We start from the raw sequence: 26,205 nt of genomic DNA, 5'->3' as shown, positions 1-26,205 counted from the left end.
GAAAACTAAAAACAGAGCTCTTGAAGCTTTGACACAGCTGCTCATAAACTTGTGGGCTTTTTCCCCACTCTGAAAACTACAACAGAGAGCGACTTTATTTCATTGGCTCCAGGATAACTGAACGTTAACAGTATTTCTTTCTAAATATGTGTCATATGGGGATTGTAGTCTCTTTAATTAGGATTTGGTTCTTTGTTGCGGCAGTAGGTATCAAAGCTGTCTGTGCTTGCAAGTGAAGCAAGAACTATGCAGGTTTATAGCATACTGCTAGTCCTACAACTAAGGTGGAGGTAACTGATCACAGGCACTGAGTAATGACAGCCATGGTGCAGGATTCAAGTTTATTACTTATTTCTGGCTCCTTAATCAAATAGTAAGGGGGATTCCTACTGATGAATGGGATTGCTTTCTTCAACAGCAGGAACCACAGTAAAAAACATGCAGAAACACAGGTTTTACTTGGGTAGGAATTACCTTTCTCAAATAGCTGGGTGACAGTCACCAGACTGGCCTTTCAGAGAAACTGCACTGGAGAGAAAAAGGTCTTCAGTTTTCTCTCGCGCCATTGGAGTTCTTTATCTGCTTGGTGGCACTGAATGTACTAGAAGGTCATGGATGAGATCTCTTGGCCACATTCTCCTTTGTTCCATGGGTTAACAATTAATAGGAGGTGCACCTTTGGAACTGAGAACAGAACTGGATTCACTTTATTTTTTAATATGTTTTCATAGTGGTTTTTATGAATGTACTTGGAAGTGTTTTGGCCAACAGGTGTTGCTTAACAATTGCAGGCCCTGAACAATGGGATTAGAGGTATTTAGCACCTGCATCTCACGCTGACCTCCAGTGGGAGTTGTAGGTACTCAGCATTTTTGAAAATTGGACCTTTAGAATATACTAAATTAAGCATGCTGCTGAACTGGCAAAGCCAATACTGCTGTGTGAGTTTTAACATCATATTTTCCCTACGTTGTCAATTTAATGTTTTAAAATCCTGCTTACACTTCAAAGTTACCATTTTTACTTCCGGGGGGAGGGGGGTTGGAGGGAAGAGATAATACACTCTGTCAGATATCACAACCTCTTCCATCCCTTCTTGGTGTGGTTTCCAGTTGATTGCCTTCTTCAACGAGGATAGGAAGTAGACCTGGACACAGAAGAAATACAAAAGAGATGTGGCCTTCTTCTCTTCTCTCTTACACAGCTGTAACAATGTACTTCAGTGAAGTTATGCCTGCTGTACACAGAGAGAGAGAAGACAAGCAAGATCATGTCCATGGAGGCAGGGACAGTCCCCACCAATAACCCAGCTAGTACTTTTTCCATTGACTTCAGCCAGGAGGGACCTGGGTCAAAGCACAGTGTTGTCCAAAGTTTATAGTTAATGTCATCTGGCCCTTCAAGATACTTTTGAGGTCTGTCCTGCCCAGAGTGTGCCGTTTACAGCACCTATGATCAGCTAGAGGAGAACATAAATCCCGTAGCAAGTACATCTAACAGCTGCATGAAAAGTCTCAGTGACAGCATTTTTGAAGGTTTCATTTCTCTCAAGGAGGCTCAGAAACACTAGTCTTTGACATGGATGTCAGGAAAAATATTTTGCAAGGGATACTCCATTTTAGTGGAGATAAGGGATGAAAAGCACTTCAGGTGAAGTGGCAGAAGTTACTGTTGACTAGATGTCTCATAAGATTTGAGATGTGCTTCAGTGAAACAGGGATGTTGATTTTACAAATAAATGCTTTCTTGTTTGGGGGATGTTGGGGCACGAGACAAGGCATTTCAGTGAAATTTTGATTAAAATATTAAATTAGGTAGTGTTCATATAATGCCCTGAAAATGTGGTATGCTCGGAGCGACTTACTTTAACCATTTATTTTTCTTCCAAATTCTGGTGTGAAAACAGAAGTGGCTTAAGTGCTGGGAATTAGACCCAAATTCTGCAAACACTTACGTAGGTGCAGCCACATGAGTAGTCATGCTTAAACTTAATCATGCATATAAATGTTTGCATGATCAGAGTTTTAGTTTCTAGATTTTAAGCAAGGTAGAACTGTTTTAAAAGGAACCTGTACTTGTTTCCTAGGTCATTTCACTTCTCTTCACATCTGCAACATCTCACATATTATCCTCAGAATTTAGAGGATCTTTTCCTCGTGTCATCTTGAAAAATCCATTTTGGATGCAATAATGTACACAGGTCTGTCTTTTCAGCCATTTTTGGCAATTGAGAGGAGGGCAATACAAAAAACCCAGACTGCTATATACGTGCATGCAGACAAAAAATGCAGATCCAGTAAATGTGAATATGTAATGAAATAAGTTTTTATAGTTTCATAGATTATAAGGCGAGAGGAGACCACTGTGATCATCTAGTCTGACATCCTGCATAACACAAGCCATAGAACTTCTCTGAATTAATTCCTGTTTGAACTAGAACATATCTTTTAGAAAAACATCCAATCTTTATTTTAAAATTGCCAGTGGCAGACTTCATCAGGTCATATTTAAGGGGCATCTGACCACTAGGACAAGGGCACACACAATGAAGGTGTATGTTCTAATTTTAATTAAACATAAAGGACCTAAACCTGCATACACTTAAGCACATGAATAATGTTATGGATCTGAATTGTTCCAATAACTTCAGTGGGAGAGCTTATAAATATTTGCACTAAAGAAACATAGGACACTATTTATAGGATAGCATTAAATCCTAGTATAAATTATGTGCAGTGACCTAACTTCAATAGTTTTGATCTAATATGGATGGGTAAACACATTTGAAATAGATTTTTGTGTAGATGGGCAAAAGCTTTAGAACAGATGCGCTTCTTTTTTCATTAAAGATAAAATTGTTGACCATACAAGATATTTTTATTCAAAAGTTTTAAAACAGAGGGAGACAATATAAAAGATAAGGAAATACAGTAGATGAGAGACAGTAGAAATTGAGTTACAGTGAGTATACATATTTGGGATTTTTAAAAGGGGGCCTAAGGGAATTGGTTGTCTAACTCTTTTTTGAAAACCCCAGCCATTGTTCTTATACCAGCTATATGTATTTGTTCATCCCATATGACTCATCTTTCCTAAAATAGTTCTCTTGATAATTCAATACAGACAGTACCCTGCATGCATTTTTTTTCTACAGAACTACAGGGCGATATTGATAATGTGAGATTAGACTGGGAGAAAAGAAATTAACGAGCAAATCTCTCCAGAGGATGGGAAAGATATGATACTAGCCACTATGATAAGCAGTACGAGTCCCGCCCCCAGCCCCCCATGCACATCCACATCACTGTAAGTTATAAGTAAGGCTAAGATTTTTGTCACTGATATTTTTAGTAAAAGTCACGGACAGGTCACAGGCAATAATGAAAAATTCACGGAAGCCTGTGACCTGTCCCTGACTTTTATTAAAAATATCCATGCAAAATGGGGAGCATGGGCAGCTACGAGCGGGCTGGGAGCTCTAGGAGCCCCCACCACCCATGGGGGCTCGGAGCTCCAGGGTCCCCCTCTATTGGCGGCTTCAGTGGCAGTGGTCCACCCTGCCACCCGCGGCAGATGGGAGCGGCGGAGGGCTCCCACAGCTCCCTGCCTCCACAGGCATCAGGGCACTCGGTAGTCCCAGCTGGCTCTGGCTGAAGTCATGGAAGTCTATGGAAGTCACAGAGTCTGTGATTTCCATGACCTCCGTGACTAAATCGCACCCTTAGTTATAAGGCTTAATACACACACACACACACACACACACACACACACACACACACACACACACACACACACACACACACACACACACACACCCCTCTCTCCTTAATAACTGTGTTATTAAGCAATTGTTGTTGATAAAATAATAGTATGTGGTCAGTCATTTTGCTGTGAGAATATGTATGTATAAAAACGAATTTTTTTCCCTGTCATACCATTTAAACATCAATAGCACTATAGTAAATGAAACCATGAATTCACACTACTGTGGCTCTTCTGCGTAATGTTGATTGCTGATTCGGCTCCTGAACCACTGAGGCCTGAGAATCACTGAGCTAGGCCGTGAAACTGGGGCCAGCTCTCCCAAGCCTCCCCAGTAGCCACTACACACTCCCAGACTTCCATGAAAGCTGTGGACCCTCTGGTTTACTGTTCCTCTCTTCAGGGACAACATGATCATGTAAGCAAATAATGCACAGACTCTCTTAGGATTTGTTCAGTGTATTTTCAGGGAATCCAGGATTCTTCTGTACCCCTACTCCCCCAGTCTTATCTTCTGGTCTCTCTCTGCTCTCTAAAATAGCTGGTGAGAGGGCTGCCCTTTTATAAGGTTCCAGTTCCCCCTGTCATGTGAGTCTCTTCCTTGTCAGGTGATCCATTGCTTGATTACAAACTTACCTGATTGATCTGATTCCTCAGGCAGCAGTGTTTACAAAATGGAGAATGATGGTTAATATAGATATGTAAGGCATACACTAATTCACCGTGTACTGTAAGATCTCAGAAGGTGGAAGAGCTTTTAATCAAGAAAAAAGTACAAATTAATGTGTGCTTTGTAAAATCCAAGAATTTTATTTACAGTGATGCAACAGTGAGGCAGATCTGCAGTGGCCATAAAGGCTGGGGAGATGATCTTGTATACAAGGGAAATATAGGCACATGAGCAAGTGTCAGCAATACTGGACCACTGCTCATTACCAGCTCTCTCTGGTGCATATCTACAGTTACTTCTGCAGGTGTCCCACAGTAACTTAAACTAAAGTGGCTACAATATTCTGCCTTCAGGGTCAGGTTTAGTGACACTCGCAGCCATACCTACTCTCCTTTTACAACATGGCAGCTTTTCCCTAACATAACATGCTACAAACTAGGAGGAGCTGAATGAGGCAAGCGCTTATATATGGTGCTGTAACTTGTAAAGCAGAGGTGGGCAAACTTTTTGGGCCGAGGGCCACATCTGGGTGGGGAAATTGTATGCCGGACTGGGGTAGGGGGTTGGTGTGCGGGAGGGAGTGCAGAGTGTGGGAGGGGGTGCGGTGTGCAGGAAGGGGCTCAGAGCAAGCGATTGGGGCAGAGAAGGGGTGCAGGGTGTATGAGGGGGCTTAGGGAAAGGGCTTGGGGTGCAAGAGCAGTGCAGAGTGCAGGAGAGGGCTCAGGGCAGGGGTGCAGGAGGGGTGCAGACTGTGGGAGGGAGCCCAGGGCAGGGGACTGGGGTGCAGGAGGGATGTGCGGTGCAGGCAGGGAGTTGGGGGTGGGGTGCAGGAGGGGTATGGGGTGTGACGGGGGCTCAGGGCGGGGAGTTGGGGGTCCAGAAGGGGTGCCAGGTGCAGGCAGGGAGCTTAGGGCAGGGAGTTGGGGGGCAGAGTGCAGGAGGGGTTCGAATCCGGCCTGGCACTGCTTACCTAAAGCGGCTCCGGGACCAGGGCAGGCTCCCTCCCTGCCTGCCTGCCCTAGCCCCGCGCCGCGCTGCGCCGGGAAGTGGATGGAACCACATCCCTGCGCGGCCCCTGGGGGGGGGAGGCACAGGGCTCCGTGCGCTGTCCTTGCCATGCCTCCAGGTACCATCCCGACGCTCCCACTGGCCATGGTTCCCTGTTCCTGGCTAATGGGAGCTGCAGGGGGCGGTGCCTGGAGGCAAGGGCAACGCACGAAGCACCCCCCCTCCCCGCAGGGCCCCAGGGACGTGGTGCCGGCCACTTCTGAAAGCGGCGCAGGGCCTGCAGCACCACGGGGGGCAATCCCGTGGGCTGGATCCAAGGCCCTGAGGGGCTGGATCCAAAGCCCTGAGGGGCTGGATCCAGCCCGTGGGCTGTACTTTCCCCACCCCTGTTGTAAAGGATGTATATTGATACTTCAACACCTGCAGTGCCTAACCCCTTAAAGACCTACAGATGTCACTTTATTACTATGTTTAGTCCCATTGAAATCAATAAAACTGCTTACATGGGAAGCTGCTCTGCAGTAATTTATCAATATTGTAAGTTGACCTGGTTATTGGGATGTCTACTGTATGACTATATTGCGATGTGGACTGTGTGACTAGGTTGGTTTAGTTTAATAGCAGGCTGTTAGAAACAAATAGGAAGGTAAAAGCAATGACTATAGACAAGACAGCCCCAACAAACCTTTGGGATATTTACAGGACAGTGGGACAGCAATTGGCCTGAGCAAACAAGGTTGACTTCCCACAGAGCTGGTTTTGGACAGCAGAGTCAAAATGCCAGAAATTGAGAGAAATAAAGATTTAAGGGGGCAGGCAGTAGGTGCCGGGGACAGTTGTGGCTAAGAACCATTTCTGATTGACACACTGCTGCAGATGTTCAAAACAGTTAGGCCTCCCTAGGCTTCCATCAGGGGATGGCAAGCCTTTAAGTCAGGTAGATGTGTGTAGACTGTGTGTTGCTTTTAAAATCCTTTTTCTCTTATGTTATGCTTTATTTCTACTGTTAAACCAAAGCATTGCTTTATCTTAAGAATGCTACTGGTCACAGTATTCATCACTGGCCACAGAGTCCTGAAGGGAAGAATGGCATGTGCTAAACCAGTTGGACCTTCTGAGTAAGCAAGGTAGATAGACCAGGCCCTAGGTTACAGACCCCTATGTAAGAGGGGGAGAATCAGGGGATTCCACCCAGGAGAGGTGAAGGCACAAGGCCTGACACTTGTGGGGTGCACTCAGAGAGACCAGAGTGGGGACAGAGGTGCAGCTAGCCCTGCAACTGTGACTGACCATTTTTTCCAGAATCAAGCCATGCAAAAACTCGATAGGCTCCCATGTACCGCATGCTGATGTAGTTAAGATTCAGTTATTGAAATCAGTGTGGAGGGAAACTTTTTATCAGCTCATTTGGAAAGAATTCTGGCAAAATTAATCAAATCATGGTAGTCTTGATCTTCTCATTTTGATTTTTTTTTTTAATGTTTTAACAAGTACATCTTGTAGTATGTGCATAAATCAAATATATGTTTTTGTTTTCTTGTTTTGCATGACCTGACCTTACTGTGAAGCATTTACAGGAATGTTTCCAAAAATGTGCTGTTTATGGAAAAATAAAATCCATCTTAGAAATTAGTGTCCGCTAAACCAGGGCAGTTAAGAGGATGGCCAGTTGCTTCACAGAGCTTACAGAAACCTGTGTGCAAACTCTGCTTCTTCTTTTTTTTTTTTTTTTAAGGGTCTTCAAGCTGAAAAGTTCCAACAGAGTTTAATTAAAGTTACCTACTGTTATTTAAAATAGGCCCATTTTTGAAGCAGCTTGCAAAGACTACCTTTCCAACACTGAATTAAAGTCACTGCAGGCATGTTTCAAACTCTTAAACTATACCAAATCCTATCATTGCTATTCTTCCCTGCTCTCCCCCTCCAAGTGATAGAATCATCACATAACCTCTACTTTGAACTAAATATACAGTTATACTTAAAGTTAAGGTTATAGGTTTCCTGTTACTTCTCTTAACCAATGAAGATTATTGGGTCTAAGTTTGTATAGCCCTTTGAAAATCATAAATGCTATTTAAGGTCTAAGTATTATTTATTTACTTTTGTTTTCACCATTTTCTTTTGGAGCTACGATTCCAGAAATACATTTAAAAATTATTATTTTTTCCTTTTTACATTCCCAGTTGCAGATCCCCAGGGTTCACCCCCACCCTGTTTTGAAATGCAATGATTAATTCAGACACACGAGGCCCACAAGAGCATGCTATGTTAAAATAAGGTTCGACTGCTAAAAGCCATGAAATTCAAAGATAAGGCTTTAACTGTGCCCTTAATCTGCACTGGCTGATGTAATGCCTTCGATGGATACAAGAGGAAGTTCATATATCATCTGTACTGCAATAGTTAGACATGATTTGTCTCTCTTTTGGGAGCATTATTGGTGCACTGCATAAATATATACGTTTAGAAAATTTTAAAGAAGTGCATTAAAACTCAGTACATTGTAAGTATTCCAATCCAGTGAGAAGGCTGCGGTGGACTTCAGCGAGTATTGCATCAGGCCCTAAATTCCTATTTACCCACACCTTTAAAAATTGATTTTTGAAACAAATAGGACTGCAGTGGCTCGATGTCTTTACTTATGAAATTATTTCATACTGACTTAGCTCCAAATACTGCATTGCACAACGTATCTTCTACCCCGTGCCACACTCCCGCAACAAAAGGCAAGGATGTTGGGTGGCACTGTAAACACTGTATCACCTTTCTTTTAAAAATGGTTGCTGTGCAGGTGGGGCTGTTACTGTGCAAAATTAAATATTTCTGACACTTGTTTTCAAAGTATTGGGCCACTTGATGGGCTAACTTGCCTGTTGCACATGTGTTTTGTTATTAAAGCTAGCTTAGCACCATGGCGCAAATGCTCCCCTTCGCTTCTGTGTACGTAGGCCAGTGCAGAGCAGTGAATCCATGCTGAGGAGAAGGGAGTTGGTAGCTCTGTACTGTGCTCTTACCTTCCCCTTGAGACCACAGAAGTCTCTCTGTGGGTGTCATGCAGGCACTCAGTTCCCTGGGTAATAACAGGTGAAGGAAGGTGTTAGCTGACTACAGTTTCCCCTGGCATTGTTTCCCATTGGGAAGCCCAGCACAAATTGACGCTAATTTGGGGCATATTAAGTAATGTTGTTTCCAGTCATAATCTGGGGCTGGGGGGAGGGAGGACATGGCAGCATGGTTCCTCAGGTTGTGCTGCAAATAGGCCCTAGATAGGGGACTGGGAAGCAGTGCCAGATGGGTGAACTTGACCTCCAGGGTTCCCCTGAAATCCGAGAGTTTCTGTTTCTGAGCTCCTAATCCCCTTCATAGCAAAGGATCCAGGTAAATTCTGAGTGGATCATCTTGTGTTTTCCATAGGAAATGGAAAGGGCACATTTGAGTTTAGATCTCTGTAGCTACTTTTAGTTACAGCAGAATGTAGCAACTTACTTGCATTTTATTTGTTAAATGTATAGGGCCATATCCTGTTGCCCTTACTTAGGCAGAACTGAGGCAAGGATGTGGTAGAATTTTGCCCATGTCTAATTGGTGACAACTAAGGGGCTGATCTTGCTGTCCTTCAGCAGTAAAACTATCAAAACCTATGGGATGTGGGTGTCTGCTGGTCAATAATCTGACATTTGGAGTTGGGGATAATCACAAATTGTTTTTCTCTATTATAAAAGAGAGAACACAGACAATTTTCAGATCCAAATGTAGGATCAGCTCCTTAGCTTATTTTTTTTTTAACATGAACAAATTGCCTAGGGAGGTTGTGGAATCTCCGTCATTGGAGGATTTTAAGAACACGTTAGACAAATACTAGTCAGGGATGCTCTAGTTATTACTTCCTCCTGCCTTGAGTGCAGGGGACTGAACTAGATGACCTATTGAGATCCCTTCCAGTTTGACACTTCTATGATTCTATGAAAATGCTTTGTATTACATTATTTAGCTCCTCATCATCCAGGACTGGAAAAAATATTGTCTTGTTACTTGATTAACTTGCTTGTGTATTTCAATGGAGAAATGTGAAATATTACTGTGCAACCATATTTACTTATATTTGTGGAGGTAGATTTAGAAACTGAGAGATACAATGTGCAGTCTTTATTCCCACACCCATGGCAGAGAGATGCTTTTGTTCAGATGAATTCCATACCTAGTTTCATAATAAGTATGTCAGCTAAAAGACTTTATGGCCAAAGCAAACAAAAGTCCAGAAAATAGGCAACATTTTCTAGCCCTTTTCAGATGAAGAGCTCAGATTTTATGGCATTAATAGGAAGAGTAGAAGTAACTGAGGAGAATGTCTTTTTCTCTAGTTAGCAAATGGACAGAAAATGTCATTTTCATACACTTACGGTACTGAAAGCTACTCTTATCTTCAAAGAAACGCAAAGCACTTCAAGAAGAGCTGGGAGAATCACCAATAAGGTGGAACAAGAGATGGGACCGTGACACTAAATTTAAATCTGAATTTTGAATACTTCCCTAAATTGGGAGGTTTTCTGTATCCGGGGTTTCGATTTCACCTATTAGAGTGATTGGGCCAGAAGCAATATTTTGATCTGGGCTTAGACCTACAAGTAGGGTTATATTCTAACTTTCCTGTCTTCCCTCAACATTTGGGTTCTCTGAATCTGGACACATGGTTTGGTCCCATACTTTACTGGAATACAATTCTCTGGCAGACTTCTGGTGATCTATAAACTTCCACTTTTTGCCATGCATTTAAACAGGTTTTCCCCACAGGAATTAATTGCAAAGCAATGTGCACTAGTAAATACTGATATTTTGCTTTTAAAAAAGAAAGATAGTTACTTTTTCTCTGGAAACTCTTCTGGAAACTTAACGTGATCAGAAACATTTCACACCCTCTGAAAATTGTTTAAGTAGTATTTGAAATAAAAGGACTGAATCTTGCTCTGAGACATGTACTTCTGTTGGAGCCATGTCATGCCTCTATAGCAGTGCTACCATAGTACTTGGAGTGGGACTTGGAGGTAATGTCACATGAATGGTCCTGGCCTCCAGGCATCCTTCGAGATCTGTGTGTTCATCCATGCTTATGCTTCCAAGGACAGAATATGACTCAAAGGTCAAAAATTTCAAATGTGGGTGCCTAAAGTTAGTCACCTACTAGTAAGGTTGCTGAAGAGTTTCTTTGCCAAGGTAACTGTGGCAAAGGGGACTACATTTTTCAGTGCATTTATTTTTCTGTAGCTACCATAGCAAAGCAAATTAATTTAAGCCACCCTACTGGAAAATTCAAATGTAGGCACCTAAATAAGTGACCTGATTGTCAAATGTGCTGAACATACAGTAGTTCCAATTAAGTTCACCCTGGGATACAAAGAGGACAAAAAGAAATAGTTAAATGACATTAAAGTAAATTGCATTATCTTTCTGTGGAAAAACAAATGTATGATTTATTTTTGGACCTGCAACATAAGAACATACATAAGAGGGGCCACACTGGATCAGACCATGGTCCATCTTGCCCAGTGTCCTGTCTCTGACAGTGGCCTGTATCAGAGCTTCAGGGGGAGTGTACCGAACAGGGCAATTAAGGAATGGTCCACTCCTGGCTTCTGGTACTCAGAGGTTTAGGGTCACCCCAGTGCATGGGGTTGTGTCCCTGAACGTCTTGGCTGATAGGCATTGATGGACATATCCTCCATGAACTTTTCCAGTTCATTTTGAACCTAGATATGCTTTTGGCCACCACAACATCCCATGGCAATGAGTTCCACAGGTTAGATGTGCATTGTGTGGAAAAAGTATTTCCTCTTGTTTGTATTAAACCTGCTGCTTAGTAATTTCATTGGGTGATTTTTGAATTGTGTGAAAGTGTAAATAACACTATTCACATCTTTATTTCAAAGATGACTTAAAACAAGCTAGATGGTATCAAACTAACTAAGCCTTTTAGAAACAGCTGATTTTGAGTATACAATAGGGGATCCTAGGATATCTGCTGTCAGTTAATTTCTAACAGTTCTTCTAAATATGACATGCAGCAGCAGCACTTCATTATCCTTGACTAAGGCCTCATATTTCTTGCTATACGGCTATATGCAAAACTGCAGTTCTGGTGACCTGTACAACTTAAAGCACCCAGGATTTCATTTTTCCGTTGATTGTTTGTTTTTATACTAAAAAGAACAGGAGGACTTGTGGCACCTTAGAGATTAACAAATTTATTTGAGCATAAGCTTTCGTGAGCTACAGCTCACTTCATCGGATGCATTCAGTGGAATGCATTCAGTTTTTCCACTGAATGCATCCGATGAAGTGAGCTGTAGCTCACAAAAGCTTATGTTCAAATACATTTGTTAGTCTCTAAGGTGCCACAAGTCCTCCTGTTCTTTTTGCGAATACAGACTAACACGGCTGCTACTCTGAAACCTGTTTTTATACTGTATATCTACCTTGTAAATTCAATTGTTGTTTGCAGTGTTGGTCCCAGGATATGAGAGCAACAAGGTGGGTGAGGTAATATCTTTTATTGGACCAACTTCTGTTGGTGAAAGAGACAAGCTTTCAAGCTTACCCAGAGCTTTTCTTCTGCCGACCTAAAGAAAAGTTCTGAGTAAGCTTGAAAGCTTGTCTCTTTCATGAACAAAAGTTGGTCCAGTGAAAGATATTACTTCACCCACCTTGTCTCTCTTATGAATTCAAGGTATTAGCATCTGGCATCACTAGTTTGTTTCAATCATGCGACACTGTCACTCTGGAGACCCAGGGTTAGAAACTACTAACCTGGAGCCAGATTGTCCCCTCAGACAGGAATCTGTGCTGGAGGAGGAAATTTGCAAGGATCCTTTCACAGAGTTCCTCCCTGGTTGTTCCAATCTATAATGAACATCTTGTTAAAATGAAATTAAATATGTATATTAGTTAACGTTCATGCTCTGGGACATGTAATTTAGAGAAATGCTGAAATGTTATTAAAGAAGTACATGCAATACCTAACAAAATAAATGCCTCTCTTGTGCTGTGTCACATAATGGGAGGGAATTGGTGAAGCAATGATATTTAATTTGAACAGGTGGACAGACTGATACAATAAAACTGACCAGAGGGGCATTTCTCAAGCTATCACTCCACTGTGGTTCACAGGACCAGGATCTGTACTGCAGTCCCTACTGGGGCAATATTCAGTTTGATTTAAGTGGGAACTGTGCATAAGTGGCTCTGGGAATAGTTTGGCCCTGGGTAATGGGGATAGAAGATTCACACTCAGTTTTTATGAACCCTCGTAAGGCTGTTGTTCTCCAGTTTCTGATTGATTGCCTTTATGTAACAAGGGCAGCTCATATAGGCTTGTCAGAGCCACTGAAGAAGGTCAGCTGTGGCTGCTGCTGTTTTAACACAAGCTACAAAGGTTGCAGAATGGATTGGTTGTTTTCACAGTGAAGCAGCATGTTTTTACTAATGCTTGGGATGCTGCCTGTACTTGCTTACTCCCTCTAACTACTATTATGCTGCACAGTGGGCCCTATTGCAATTTTGCTCATATTGAGAAATACTCCTAGAACTTTGTCCCTCTGTCAACTTCCACTTGCTTGTGATAAGGTCATATTCTATATTCCAAAGTGTTCTCAGATTTTGGGTGCCTCTGTTTTGGGGGGACCAGCTGGAGACACCTTAAAAGGGCCTGATTTTCAGAGGTGCCAATCACCACAACTGGAACTGAAGTGAATTGGAACAGATGGTGGTCAACACCTCTGAAAATCAGGCATCTATGATGATTATTTATCTATGTTTTGTATTGTAGTAGTACCTAGGAGCCTCAGTCATGGAGCAAGAACCCACTGTGCTAGGTGCTGTACAAACACAAAACAAAAAGATGATCCCTGCCCCAAAGAGCTTTCAATGTAAATAAATATTGAGACATACAAAATCAGAGGCTACTTTAAAAAAAAAATTGTCATGACACTCTGTGCATAATGTAACTGTCCGGTCCTAGTGTATGGTTCAAGTCAACATGGAATCTGGGGATTTTGTTTGGGTTTGGGTACTTGGGTTTTCTGTTATAAGCTTCATTTATTAAGATTTTCTCTGGCTAAGTGTAGTTTATTGAGATTAAACACTATAATAGCTGCACGTATGCAAATCTCTCGGCATATCTTTGGCAGTTTCACTCTGATTATCAAGCTTCAGGCAAAGGGACTGAAGATCATTCACGGATGCCTTGTCAGGGCAAGAGATTTCTGTAAGTGCAGAATGAAAGATACCAAATTACTGATTAGTAAGGCTCCATGTTTGCCACGAAAGTCACGGATTCCATGATTTTCTGTGACCTCCATGACTTCTGCAGCGGCTAGTGCGCCTGGCCGGGGGGGCCACCTGAGCAGCTCGGCCCCCACCCCCCAAGCAGCAGGAGTTTTGGGGGAGGCCTCAGGGCCGGGTGTGGGGTGGTGCTTGCCTGGGGTGGGAGCTCCCCGGAAGGGCGACAGCAACGCCCCTCACTCCTAGCTCTATGTGCTGCTTCCGCCCACAGGCACCGCCCCTGCAGTTCCCATTGGCCACAGTTCCCAGCCAATGGGAACTGCAGAACCGGGGCTTGGAGTGATGTGGAGGCAGCACGTGGAGCTAGGAGCTGGGGTCCCCGCTTCCCAGGAGCTGGGTAGGAAGCCTGCCCCAAACCCCTGCCCCCCCCAGCACCCACAACGCCTCCCGGGCTGCAAGCACCTGCGGCGCCCCCTCCCACAGGTCACAGCCCCCCTCCCCAGTATCTGCAGCATTCCCCCCCCCCCGTCCCATTTTCCTCCAGCACCCGTGGCACGGGTGCCCACAGGGCCACCCTCCCGAGCTGGCCTCCTCACCCCCCAAGTTTTAGTCAGGAGTATATAGTAAAAGTCATGGACAGCTCACAGGCCGTGAATTTTTGTTTACTGCCTGTGACCTGTCCATGACTTTTACTAAAAATACCCATGACTAAAACGTAGCCTTACTGATTAGAAATGTTGTATTGCCTCATTTTTGTAGCCTTGAGTGAACAGATTTTAATTCTGGTTTGGTGCAAATGAGTATCCAAATAATTTGGGGAGTGGCTAATTTATTGCATTTGCAAATATGTTAGCAGTGTTCACTTAATTTCCATACCCCATACTATTAAAATAATCCGCCACTGTGTGACATTGGACTGAACATTTAACTGGTTAGAAATTTGAGTTCTGATGGCCAAATCATGCTGCCAGTCTCCACACACGTGCAAAAAATTTTCCTTAACTGAAGCTTTTCTACATTCAGTATAAAGATGTCCACTGGTTACAGCTGATGTGTTGGGCTTTTTTTTTTTTTTTCACTGCCATGTGGACACTGGTGAGTCCCTCAAAAGGTGGCACAGTCTGAGCCAAGGTGGGAGTGTTCTGAGGGACTCTCAATGTGCTGTATGATACCACCAGGATAGGGTGTATATTTTGGAGTAAAACAAAAAAGCTCCAGTTTAAAACAGATCTCATGCTGCTCACCATCCCTATAAGTGTATGGTCCCAAAATAAAAAGCGTTGCTATCTAGCAGTTATGGTTGAGAAGTGCTAATCCACATGAGCAATTACAAACCTATTCTTTTAATGTTTGGTTTTTAAAAAATGAATAAAATTTAAATAATCTTAGGCTGTGAATTACTTAAAATCCTTCATTCCAAAGTAACAAAACATACATTATATAGGCCTCATCTGGCAAACTTTTACCTGTGAATAAAAGAGTCCACTACAGGGACAGAGTTAAGGTTTTCTTGCTGCACAGAGATTTGCAATCTCTTGGCCTGGGGTAAGTTTGGTATCAAGGCATGTCTACACGAATACTTACTGTACAGCAAGCAGGGGTGTAAATCTACAGTGCTGTAGTGTGCTGCACACTAACTGTCCGTGAGGGTCCTGCTACTGCTCGCTAAAAGTACCCTCGTGCACATTTGAAACAGCAGTACGTCCACGCACGCTATGGAACATCTACTACTGAGCAACCGGGTCCACACGGACAGTTAGTGCACAGCACACTGGAGCGCTGTAGATTTACACCGCAGGTTGCCACGCAGTAAGTGTTCGTGTAGATATTATCTCACAAGTGCGTCCCTCATCATAGGTGGTGATTTCTATGGTTTGCTTTTATTGAGTTTATTCTAAATAATGTGTGTAATTGTACAGGGTTAAAGTAGCACTTCTCAAAAAGGTTTTTGTTTGGAGATTTCTTTGGTTTTTACACTAGGAATTAATGGGGCTGATTCCCATGAACACTAAGGTTCCTTTTCACCACTCCAGCAGCTTAAAGGAACTTTATAATAGGAGTAAATGCAATGCACACCCCCTTCAAGGTCCCTTTATGCTGCCAGAGTTATATGAAGTGACCTCAGTGCAAACAAGATCCGAGCCCAATGTCTATGAATGGTATTGAGAAAAAATTTGAATGGGGTAGAGGGAATGAGGGGCATGAGGAGTTCAGAGAAAGGGAAACTGCAGGGCCAGGAAGAACAAGGTCAATGTGCTACCCACTTCCCCCTTGCAAACAACTCTGTCTTCTAATCTACTCCTTCCCCATCTACTGTTATAGGTATGCCTGAATGGGAAGGGTGTCATTTAGTAGATATTCCACACCATGCAGTTTTTTGTTTATCTGTTCTCATTTTGCAAGTTGTTGTTCCTGCCTGGAGACGTAGTTGAGCATAAAACCTATACCGGATACATTTTAAAAATATATATCTAATACTGTAGAATTCTTACGTATTTTGCTATCTGTCATTTTTCTTCTATATGAGCTTCTGAAAAGAAATAAAAAGCATTTCTTTTTTTGTGCAGCCAGCAATTTTAGTTCCTTTAAAGCTTATAATACTTGAGAAGTCACAAGGAATAACTAGATAAAGTGAGGTACATTAATCTCAGGAGAAAGATAGAATTGAGTACAGTGGTTCTCAAACTTTTGTACTGGTGACCCCTTTCACATAGCAAGCCTCTGAGTGAGACCCCCCCCCCCGCCTCCCATAAATTAAAAACCCTTTTTTATATATTTAACACCATTATAAATGCTGGAGGCAAAGCGGGGTTTGGGGTGGAAGCTGACAGCTCGCGTCCCCCCCATGCAATAACCTTGTGACCCTCTGAGGGGTCCCGACACCCAGTTTGAGAACCCCGATCTAGTAGCTGTATTGTAAAAACAATTAGCTTTGTTTAATGTTTTTTCTTCCATTTTCTTGAATCTCCTTGATTCATTATTGTTTGGTTCCTTGAACAATTTCTGGCCAGGAACTCGGGATTTGGGGTGTAAGCATATATCTTTGTGTCTTCATCAAATCCTTGAATGTGCCACAATTATACACAGGTTCAGGGGTTGCTGCAAATCTATGGCCACCTCTTCTGCCATAGCTCTGGAACTTAGTTATAGCAGGCAACGTTCCCTCTAATTTTTAACAGGCCATGTGCGCAAAAAATTTCTTCTGTGCCGCCGCTGAAGCGCGCACACTCACAAAAAAAAAGCCGCCGCCAAAGCCGGAGTGCGCGGGGTGTTTCACTGTGTGCGCGGGGTTTAAGATCTGTGTGTGCGCGCACATGCACAGCTGAGAGGCAACAGTGATAGCAGGTGTAGCCTGTAGCCACACAGGAAGCTGAGATGATAATGAACATAAGCTCTTGGCAACTGGGTGTAATATGGTCCTGTCACCTGCTGGCTTGGCGAAAGCATTTACTTGCATAAGGCTGGGTAATCCCATCTACTGATACAGATGCCAACTCCTTAGAACAGTGATGTTTTTGAGCAGACGGTGAAACTCATTGGGAAATACATGGACGCATTTCTGAGTAAGGGGAAACAGTATTCTCAAGTCTTGTCCTGAGCTTAAACATACTGCATCTTAGAACAGCATTTTGCCGTTTGATGCTAATTTAACTGTGCCTAGGGAATACAGTCCCTAAACTGTAGGGCCCCATTGGTATAAGTTTCAGAGTAGCAGCCGGGTTAGTCTGTATCCGCAAAAAGAAAAGGAGGACTTGTGGCACTTTAGAGACTAACATTTATTTGAGCATAAGCTTTTGAAGTGAGCTGTAGCTCACGAAAGCTTATGCTCAAATAAATTTGTTAGTCTCTAAGGTGCCACAAGTCCTCCTTTTCTTTTTATAGGTATAAGTGTATACATATGTGCATGGGCTTGCACGTGTATATATAAACACTCTAGTCTGTCTTTGGACATAGTTAAAAGCCTTAAAAGAAGCAGAGTTCTGGGTCAGACTTACTTAACACCTCTCGTGATTTTTTTGTTTTTTATTAGAATTCTATGAAATTCTAGAATCAAAATGAAAGTGATCCCTCAATTACAGAATTTCAGAATTGCCCTAAAATTCCATTCCCTAATAGCTTTGCTCCTGCTGCGGTTGAAGTCAGTGTCAAATCTTCCCTTGACAGGGAGAAAGAGCAGGGAGGTTGGACGTAGTCGATAAGTAACATCATAAACCAGAGAAGCATTTTAAACAAAATATACTGTGCGGTTTATCAAAAGCTTGCATGCTTAGGTTTTTAAAATGTTTTTCTTTTCACACTGGGATTCTAATTAATAATCGTTAAGGTTTAGTCCCAACCCTCTCACAGCATTTTGTATTTAGAGTCTTGGCTGCCTTTGAGCCTGGGATCCTTTTTTTATTTCGGCAACGCACTTGGTATTCAGCCTCGCTAGCACATTTTTAGTGTATTATTATTACATTCTCTTGTTGTGTCAGAGCCTACATTGGAACAAAGGTATTACTCAGTAAACGTTTGCGGCAACAGTGGGCTGTAATTGCTAATTAGGAAAATGCATGGTAATTTAGTAAGTGAGATATTATAACCATCTTTAGTTCAATTATCTGGTGGATGGATTTGGAATGTACAGTGAGGGACCTGGGGGAAAAAACATATCACAGATTGGTCAAATTGCTTCATTAAACAGATTTTGCTTTTTTTCCTTGGGAAATGCATTTAATAAGCCCGGTTCCTTAAGTAGACCAGTTCCTTTAGGAATCCAGGCATAACTCAATGCCTGAAATCACGTCATTAATTATTCAAAGCAGGTCTCCAACATCACTGCACATTGGTCCCACTTCACGAGGGAAGGCTACCTTCTGTTAAAGCATTTGTAAGGCTAAAATGAGTGATGATTCTCTTGAGGGGCACTGGGAGAAATCGGTTTCCATAAACATATTATTAGTTCTTCCTTCAGTGCATTGTCTGTGATGTATAGGGACTTTGCTTGCGTGATTGCTTTCTTTCCTTTGTCAAATATCTATTTGTGGTGTGTGCATGGAGAGGGTAAGGGGGGAAAGGTGTCATGAGCCCTGACCCATGCTGTATTGTACCATTTAAATACAGTGGGCTGGGTACTCCAGGCCACCAAGTTCATCTTGCTCACTGTAAGTGGTACAAAGTGAAATTATATCAAGTGGAGATTCCCACAGCAGAATTCCCTCCATGTAGGAGAATCTTCACCATCATCACTGCTTCCTATGCCAGCTGTCCCTTTCCCACCCCCAGTGAAAGGAAGAAGAGGAGGGGAGTGCCTGGGAGGGGTGCCCTGCTAGCGTAAGCTCTGTTAGAGTAGGCTCCTCTGCTACTCTCACTTCTGCCAGCACTGGGCGGCCAAGGATCTGGGAGTCAGTCTCAACTAGATCCTTGTGGCTTCTGCTGTCCACTGTGTCAGAGCCCAGCTTGGACATAGTAGAGAATTGGGAACAGTATATACACAATACAATAAAGGTCTGAATTTTCCCTAGCTTTAATGCTGCCATGAAGAGAAAGTAGGTCCCCACCTACCAGCATGGACACATTCGGGCTACTCAGATCAAAGCTCCTGGTCCCAAACTGAACAAGGGGCCAAGGAGGGAATGTTGCCATGGTTCCACAGCCTTCTCCCTCACCCCCAGCACCCCAGGCAGCAGAGCTGGCAGGGCCCAACGCGTGAAGTAAACTACACCCTTTTCCTCCCTCCTCCCACCGAGAAAAAGGGGGGCAGTGGTGGAATTGGGGCTCTCTGAGCCACACGTTTCCCAGTGCTTTCCCAGTACATACCATGCTGTGGTTGGGCTCAATGTGAAAGCCCAGGGCTCAGAAAGTGAAGAGGGAGCAACAAGAAGTTGATGGCAGCTCTCTGATTCTCAGCTCTCCCATAGCCCCTGCCCTCGTTTCTCTTTCCATGAAATGCCTCCTCCCCTGGTACTTTCCCTCCCCACTTACGATGGGCAGCAGAGGGCCAACTTACACCACCTCTGCCAGTTTTACATGGGCAGAGATTGCCCCTGCCCAGGGGGAATTCTCCTAGGACAACAACTTTCAGCCTTTTTATAGCACAAAGTGAACTTGGCCAACTGGAGAATTCGTCTTCAGTCTAGTCCTAATTCAGTTTTCTCTTCGTAAAAATCTCAAATCACACGTGTGTGTGTGTGTATGTGTGTATTAAAAACATATATTTTAAACCAGTGGATAGATAATGTCATTTTTATTTAAAACAAGAAATGTCTTGGGCATGAATAGTTTATTCTGTCTCTAATATGAGAACTAGCTAGGCTGCTGAACACTAGATTTTTTTTTTCTCAAGGAGTTTAGCGAAAGGCGCTTATAGTCTAAAGTGGAAGCATTAAAAGCCATTCAACACAAGTGCGTAATGGGGATCAGTGTGACACATCTCAGGCCGTCACCTCAAGTGACAATTTATGGGCAAAAAAACCTTACTCCGGAACTTGCATTTCCATTGATATTATTTGCATGTAGATTAAACATAACTCACAGATTCAGTAGGGAAATGTATCGTATTCATGTCTTAAAAAATAGAGAGTGCCAAATTCTGACTGTATTTGTGGTTGTACAGGTGAGAATAAGGGCAGAATTTGATCCTGTAAAGCTGTTAAGGTACATGTCAATCAGTGGTGATCTGCCCATGCACACCCATCAGCAGTGGCAGAGTTTTGTTGGCTATATCATGGTAAATGTCATGGCAGCCAAAGATTAGCAGCCTTATTCAACCACTGAATGATCTGGAATCTGTCTGCATCAGATCCTGCTGCACCACCATCTTTACATTTGACTGGAGCACTTCTGCTGTCAGAAATTGGTCCAATAAAACAGCGTTTCTCAAACTGGGGTTTGCAGACCCCTGGGGGTCCACAAGAGTACTCCAGGGGATCCAGAGGCCCTGCTGATCAACTCCTTCCCCTTCCTCCCTCAACTCCTCCTCCTCCCTCCCAGTGCCTCCTGCATGCCGGAGAACAGTTGTTCAGTGGCGTGCAGGAGGCGGGGAGGAGAAGGAGCGGTGACAGGGCGCACTCAGTGGAGGGGGTGGAAAGAGGCAGGGAAGAGGAGGGGTGGGGCTTGGGGGAAGGAGTGGAGTGGGGGTTGGGCCTGGAGCTGAGGGCGGGGGCTTGGGAGTCTGCAAAAATCTTTTAAATCAAAATGGGGGTCCCTGGGTTGCTAAAGTTTGAGAACCGCTGCAATAAAAGATATTGCCTCACCCACTTTGTCTTAGAGTTGCATTTGTGAGGGGTAGTGGCAAGGCATTCTTGCCAGTGGATCTGTGGATCTTGAAACTCTCTCACTTCCTTATAAGTCTGTGAGAGCCCTTGCCTGCCCACCCACCCTCTAGGGTGCATTGCAAGATGTTTCTGTCTGTCCTTGAACTTCTCCAGTGAATCTTAGTCAGTGAGCATTTCCTTGTCTTTGTGGCAGTTCAGGGGTGATGAGTGGGTTAGTTTATTATATTTATTATCCCTTTTTGGGTCTTTTTTTTTTTCTTCTTCCTTTTTGAAGGGCACCATTGTACTCAGGGAATGGGCACTGCACTATTCCAAACACAAACCCTAGAAATAAACTGCACTGCAAAAAAAAAAAAAAAAAAACAACCCATGAAATTGATTACCTCCCCCCAACACACAGACACACGCATGCATGTATGCTTGTATGTCGGCATATATCCAGTGGTGGGATAACTTGCCTCAGGAGAAAATTCCTCCCAAGCCTAAACAGTTAGATATACATAGTTTCTCATACTGGCCACTGTTGGTGACTGTCACAGGGGAGCTGATCCCTGTGAGTAGATGAGGCTCTGTCAGAACAAGTGAGCCCAATCCAGCCAATTAAAAGGGGAGGGGCTACACCTGGACCTATAAAGGGTTGTTAGAGGCCAGGCAGAAGGGGAAAGAGATTGTGGTAGGTAGTGCATGGGGCAGGAAAACCATGGTGTAGTGGAGCTAACTCCACTGGTGAGTCCCTAGAGCAAGGGGCCAGGTGCTCGGGGAGGCAGCCCTGGAGCTTAGTACTCCAGGAAGGGAGCAGAGCTGAGGAGAACTAGGAAGCTGCCTGCAGCAGGACGCGGGAGACCCTGGGAGGGGTGACCTGGAAGCCGGAGAGCAAAGAGTAAGTTAAAAGACTGTTTGTTTACTCACTTGTGTTAAGAGAATAAAACTGCTTGAAAGAAACTGGCTGTGGCAACACATAACTTGGCTGATTGCTGGGGGAAATGGGGAGGGACAGAAGCCCCTGCTTGTACAATGACAAATTGTATCAAAGATTGCCACTTAATCATGCACATTTTATAAAATCATAATTTTGTGTGAGCCTGTAACTTTTGTCTCAAATACTGGCTTTTTTCTTACCCTATCAGAAATAAAACAAATACCTGATCTCTTTAAAATATTTTTCAGAATGTGTAATGGGGATCTTCAGCGGTGAATAATTCATTTTTGGAGTGGAAATCACTGTAATGTGACGAACCCCATAATAACAGGCATAATATTGTAGACACCATATGTCCCAATCACTCTGCAGGGTTTTCAATAGCAATATGGAGTTCTTGCTCAATGTATTCTTGAGATAAGGCGGAATCCAAATGTAGAGGTACTTTGTGAGGTCTTAATAGCACTTGGAAACTCAAGCAGTATGCACATTAAGACAGATGGGAAAAAGCATGGACACATCAGATAGAAGCAAGAACATACATTTGTGAGGTACAATCTAGGGAGATTTTGAAACAAAAATTGATAGTTTTGCCTAGCTCAGCAACATAGCCTGAGAGAGAGAAGGGAGAGATTATTTTCTTATACCTAGAAAGAAATGAAACTAGCTGATAGCTTTCATCTTCTTACACTGATGTTACTCAAGCATAGCTGGGATTAGCACACAATAGGAGCCAGTTTTCTTCAGAAGAGTAAGAAGAAAGTTTGGTTGTCCTTTAATAATGCTACTAGACGTGAATAATCTTTAGGGCTGTATTGAATTGATGAGCAATCATCTGAGCAATTGCACAGAGCCTTTAAAACACTGTAGATGTCCTTAGATCTGTTTTTAATCAAGCATTTTTAGTCTGAGGCTCAATCCTCTGTAGGAAAAACACTAATATTAAATCGACGTTTGTTTTAAATGCTATCTTACTACAAGTTAAATTCTGGAAGAAGCAAAAACATTCCCCCTATAAGTGGTTTTAAAAAGTGATTTGACTACTGTAAATAACCATCAACCGCTACTATATTCTGCACGGGATATTGTGATACCACTAGACAACTGCTGAAAATAATAATCCTCAAACACACATTATTTATTGCTATCTACTACTATATAAACAGCTTTCTATGTTGTGCATTATTCATGGGAAAGTCAAAAGGAATTTGTTCACACTCCAGGGGCACTACTGAATGTAAACTGATTGGGGCTGACAAGCATGTGGGCTCGCCACTGTCCTAGAAGCTGCCGTTTCTTAGGCTACCACTCATACAAATGTAGCCAGATAAAGCAGATTTCATCTTTACATTCCTGCCCAAATTTGCCCCCTTCCTGAGGGCGTCTTCACCCTATGACTGGGCACTTGAGAATTAAATCAGAAAATGCTCTGAACATGCTTAGTGTGTCTTGACATCTTTGTGTGCCTGTGTTCTTCCTTGAAAGCAATTCAGGGAAGATTCTAAAAGCGGCAATGTTCCTGAAATTGAACTGTCCTGACTGGTAGCTCCAGCTCTGTGTAATGAAGCTATCCTCAGCTAGGGAGAGGAGATGGAAATTTTAGGGCTGAAAGTTGCTCTTCCACCTGCTAGCACCAATAGTGGTTGCAAAGGGTAGAACATATCCTCCAGTACGGAAGCCTTGTAGATCAAAAAAGCCCACCATCGCCTCAGGTGACTGGGAGCACAAGTTCCCTACAACCAACTCCTGCAGTAGCCAGGGACAGAAGCCCCACTCACCCGGCTTCCTGTGGGATGGGCGAGAACATTTAAACAAGGACAGGCAAAAAGCAGTATTTTTAAGGGTGGATGGAACTCCATGAAATTTGATATTTAGTGAACGTTAAGAATTTTTTTTTTTGGCTTAGAAGATTTTTTTGTGAGATTAAGTTTGACCATATCACAGGAATATTAACTACACTGTAATTACATCTTTGGATAAACCTGTGCATACCATAAAATCCTGTAGATTCACTGTAAGGAGTGCAACTATTGTGAAGTATGTGAAATACATATTGCAAGTTCAGTAGAAGATTTGTAGTTAATGTGAAGGATTCTGTAGTAAGCACAAGTAACACAAGGTATAACTGCAGTGTCTGAATGCCAAAAACACTGATTATGTAGACAAAAATTATTCTACTCCTATTTTGTTACTTACACCAGCTCTGTAATGGCCGGATCCAAAGTCTGTTGGAGTCTTTCCATTGACTCAGTTGGCTTCAGAGCAGGCCCTAATTTCCTTCCTTGGAGTTGACTTTGTTGTTGCTGCCTTGTGCCCCAGGCCATGCCACTAATGACCTGTCTCTTGAATGGATCGACCCAGTGCAGAAGCAGCATGTTTGGTGTTTATTTCCTATCAGTTTGAGGTTGAAACTCACCAAAATGATAAGAGAACCAGTGCTTTCACCCTATACTGCTGCTAGCTCATGTTTCTGTGGAAATACAAGTCCCAACTTTACAGTTGGGCCCGTTGTACGATATTACTGTGGCAGATATGGTAATTTCCTGCAATATCCTTGAAAGACCTTATTGTATTAAGTGTATGTATTATTGTAGGTCAGGATTGTGTATAAGCTCTCTAGGGAGGAAATATGACAGATGGAAGACCTGGGAGTCCAAAAGATTGTATTGAAAATGTGCCAGACAAGAATGGACTTTTGGGACAATGAGTGTTAAGTAGCTTTCCTGGGGAGCCCCAGGGAAAAGTTAATTAAAATTTCCCAACTCTTGTTATGCAAAAACCCAGCCTTTTGAAACTCCCCACTTAGGAAAGGGTCATTGTCTGCTGATCACCTGTTACAGAAGGCCATGGTCAAAGGTCTAGGCTGTAGAAAGAAACTGCTGATGTGCCCAGCTTTGGTTCTGGATCTAAGACAGATGAACTTGTAACCACAAGGGAAACCCCTCAGTTGTGGGTTTTAAAGGACTAAAACGCACTAGAGCCCTAAGCTGGAGGTGGGGGTGAACTCTGGTAAGGTTTTTTGTTTTTGTTTTGGGTTTTTTTGTTGTTTTTCCTTCAGTATGCTAGTAGGTTTTTATTGTTTGTGGTGGTTTTTTTTTGTAATGATTTCTCTGTAATGCTTTTCCTTTAAGAATAAATGTACTTGCATAGAAGGAGCTAAGGATACGATTCTGTCATGGATTCTGTGACTTTCCGGGACCTTTTCTGGGGCAGGGCTGGACCTGTGGCCAGCCCCAGGGCCCCTGGATCAGCTGACCTGGGGCTGGGGCTGGAGCAGCAGTTGGGCTTAAGCTGGAGCAACTGCAAGCCCTGGCAGTTCTCTGTTTTGTGTCTCCCTTCACCCCCTGGGTATTTTTAGTAAAAGTCAGTGACAGGTTGTGGGCTTCCATGACTTTTGTTTATTGCCCGTGATCTGTACCTGACTTTTATCAAAAATACCCATGACAGAATCTGAACCTTACCTTCTGAGAGAAAGCAAAGTGCAGGCAATGACCCTTGCCTTGCTGGGGATTTCACAGTGTAAGCAGAGAGGTATGCAGACTTAAAGTCCCCTGTCGGGGGAGCGTGATGTGGGTTTCCACTCAAGAGAAGTGGTAGCTGGGGGCCAGAAGCTAAAGTGGATGATGTTGGTGGACCATAGTCGGGGGAAATACAAGCGCAGTTATTCTGAAACTGTGACAACTATGTAACCTTAAATTCTGATGCATAGCCCATGGCAGTTGAAGCTGAGAGAGGGAATACCTTTAGTGATAATACAAGAGTATTGTAACGCTAACTTATATAAGCTACTTATTTTCTTTAAGTCACTTTGTATTGAGTTCCTTACATTGTCACTGTATGGTTTCCATTGCCCATGTTTGCTCTTTACAGCTTGCTTAGGTGGCGTTTATAGACTGCAAGCCTTTTTTATTTAGTAGTAAGACTCGTTACTTCCCTGGAGGGACCCAGATGTTTTTGTAATAGCTCACAAATGGATGGTCAGGCTAATCAAGGATGAGTTGGGAGCAGTGTCCTGTATTCTCTCTGAGAATTGCCCTTTCAACTAAGATTTTTGTCATTGTGCTAATATTGCATCTGCTGTACATAGTCACTTTTAGTTTGACGGGGAAGAAATCATCTTTCTGTAATATTTATTGACTCTCAATTACATGGGAACCTTCCCACAGAAGCAATTAAGAAGATCACTCAGGTTTATGAATTTAGTGAGCCTTATAAGAGATGTACTGTAGATTGAACAGTAGTTTTTTATATAGCTAAGAATATTGCCACATTTTTCCTGCAAATGGGTATTCATCTGCGTCTTTAAGATGACGGCA

General features: G+C 43.0%; 1 protein-coding gene across 4 annotated transcripts in view; it reads left to right on the top strand.

Annotated features, from left to right (window-relative positions):
• The window catches only part of RPS6KA2 (ribosomal protein S6 kinase A2), a 468,026-nt gene that overhangs the window by 260,336 nt on the left and 181,485 nt on the right, over positions 1-26,205 (top strand). The window contains exon 1 of one of the 4 annotated variants that reach the window (XM_043543200.1): positions 21,614-21,850. The exons of the other annotated variants lie outside the window; for them this stretch is intronic. The gene's annotated coding sequence lies outside the window, so the exon portion shown is untranslated. Of the gene's footprint in view, positions 1-21,613; positions 21,851-26,205 lie in introns of those variants that run through there. 4 annotated transcript variants of the gene reach the window in all.

This window comes from Chelonia mydas, chromosome 3 (genome assembly GCF_015237465.2).
Source record: "Chelonia mydas isolate rCheMyd1 chromosome 3, rCheMyd1.pri.v2, whole genome shotgun sequence".
Taxonomy (NCBI): domain Eukaryota; kingdom Metazoa; phylum Chordata; order Testudines; family Cheloniidae; genus Chelonia; species Chelonia mydas.
The sequence above is the reverse complement of the archived record's forward strand: the minus strand, read 5'-3'. Positions and strand labels throughout refer to the sequence as shown.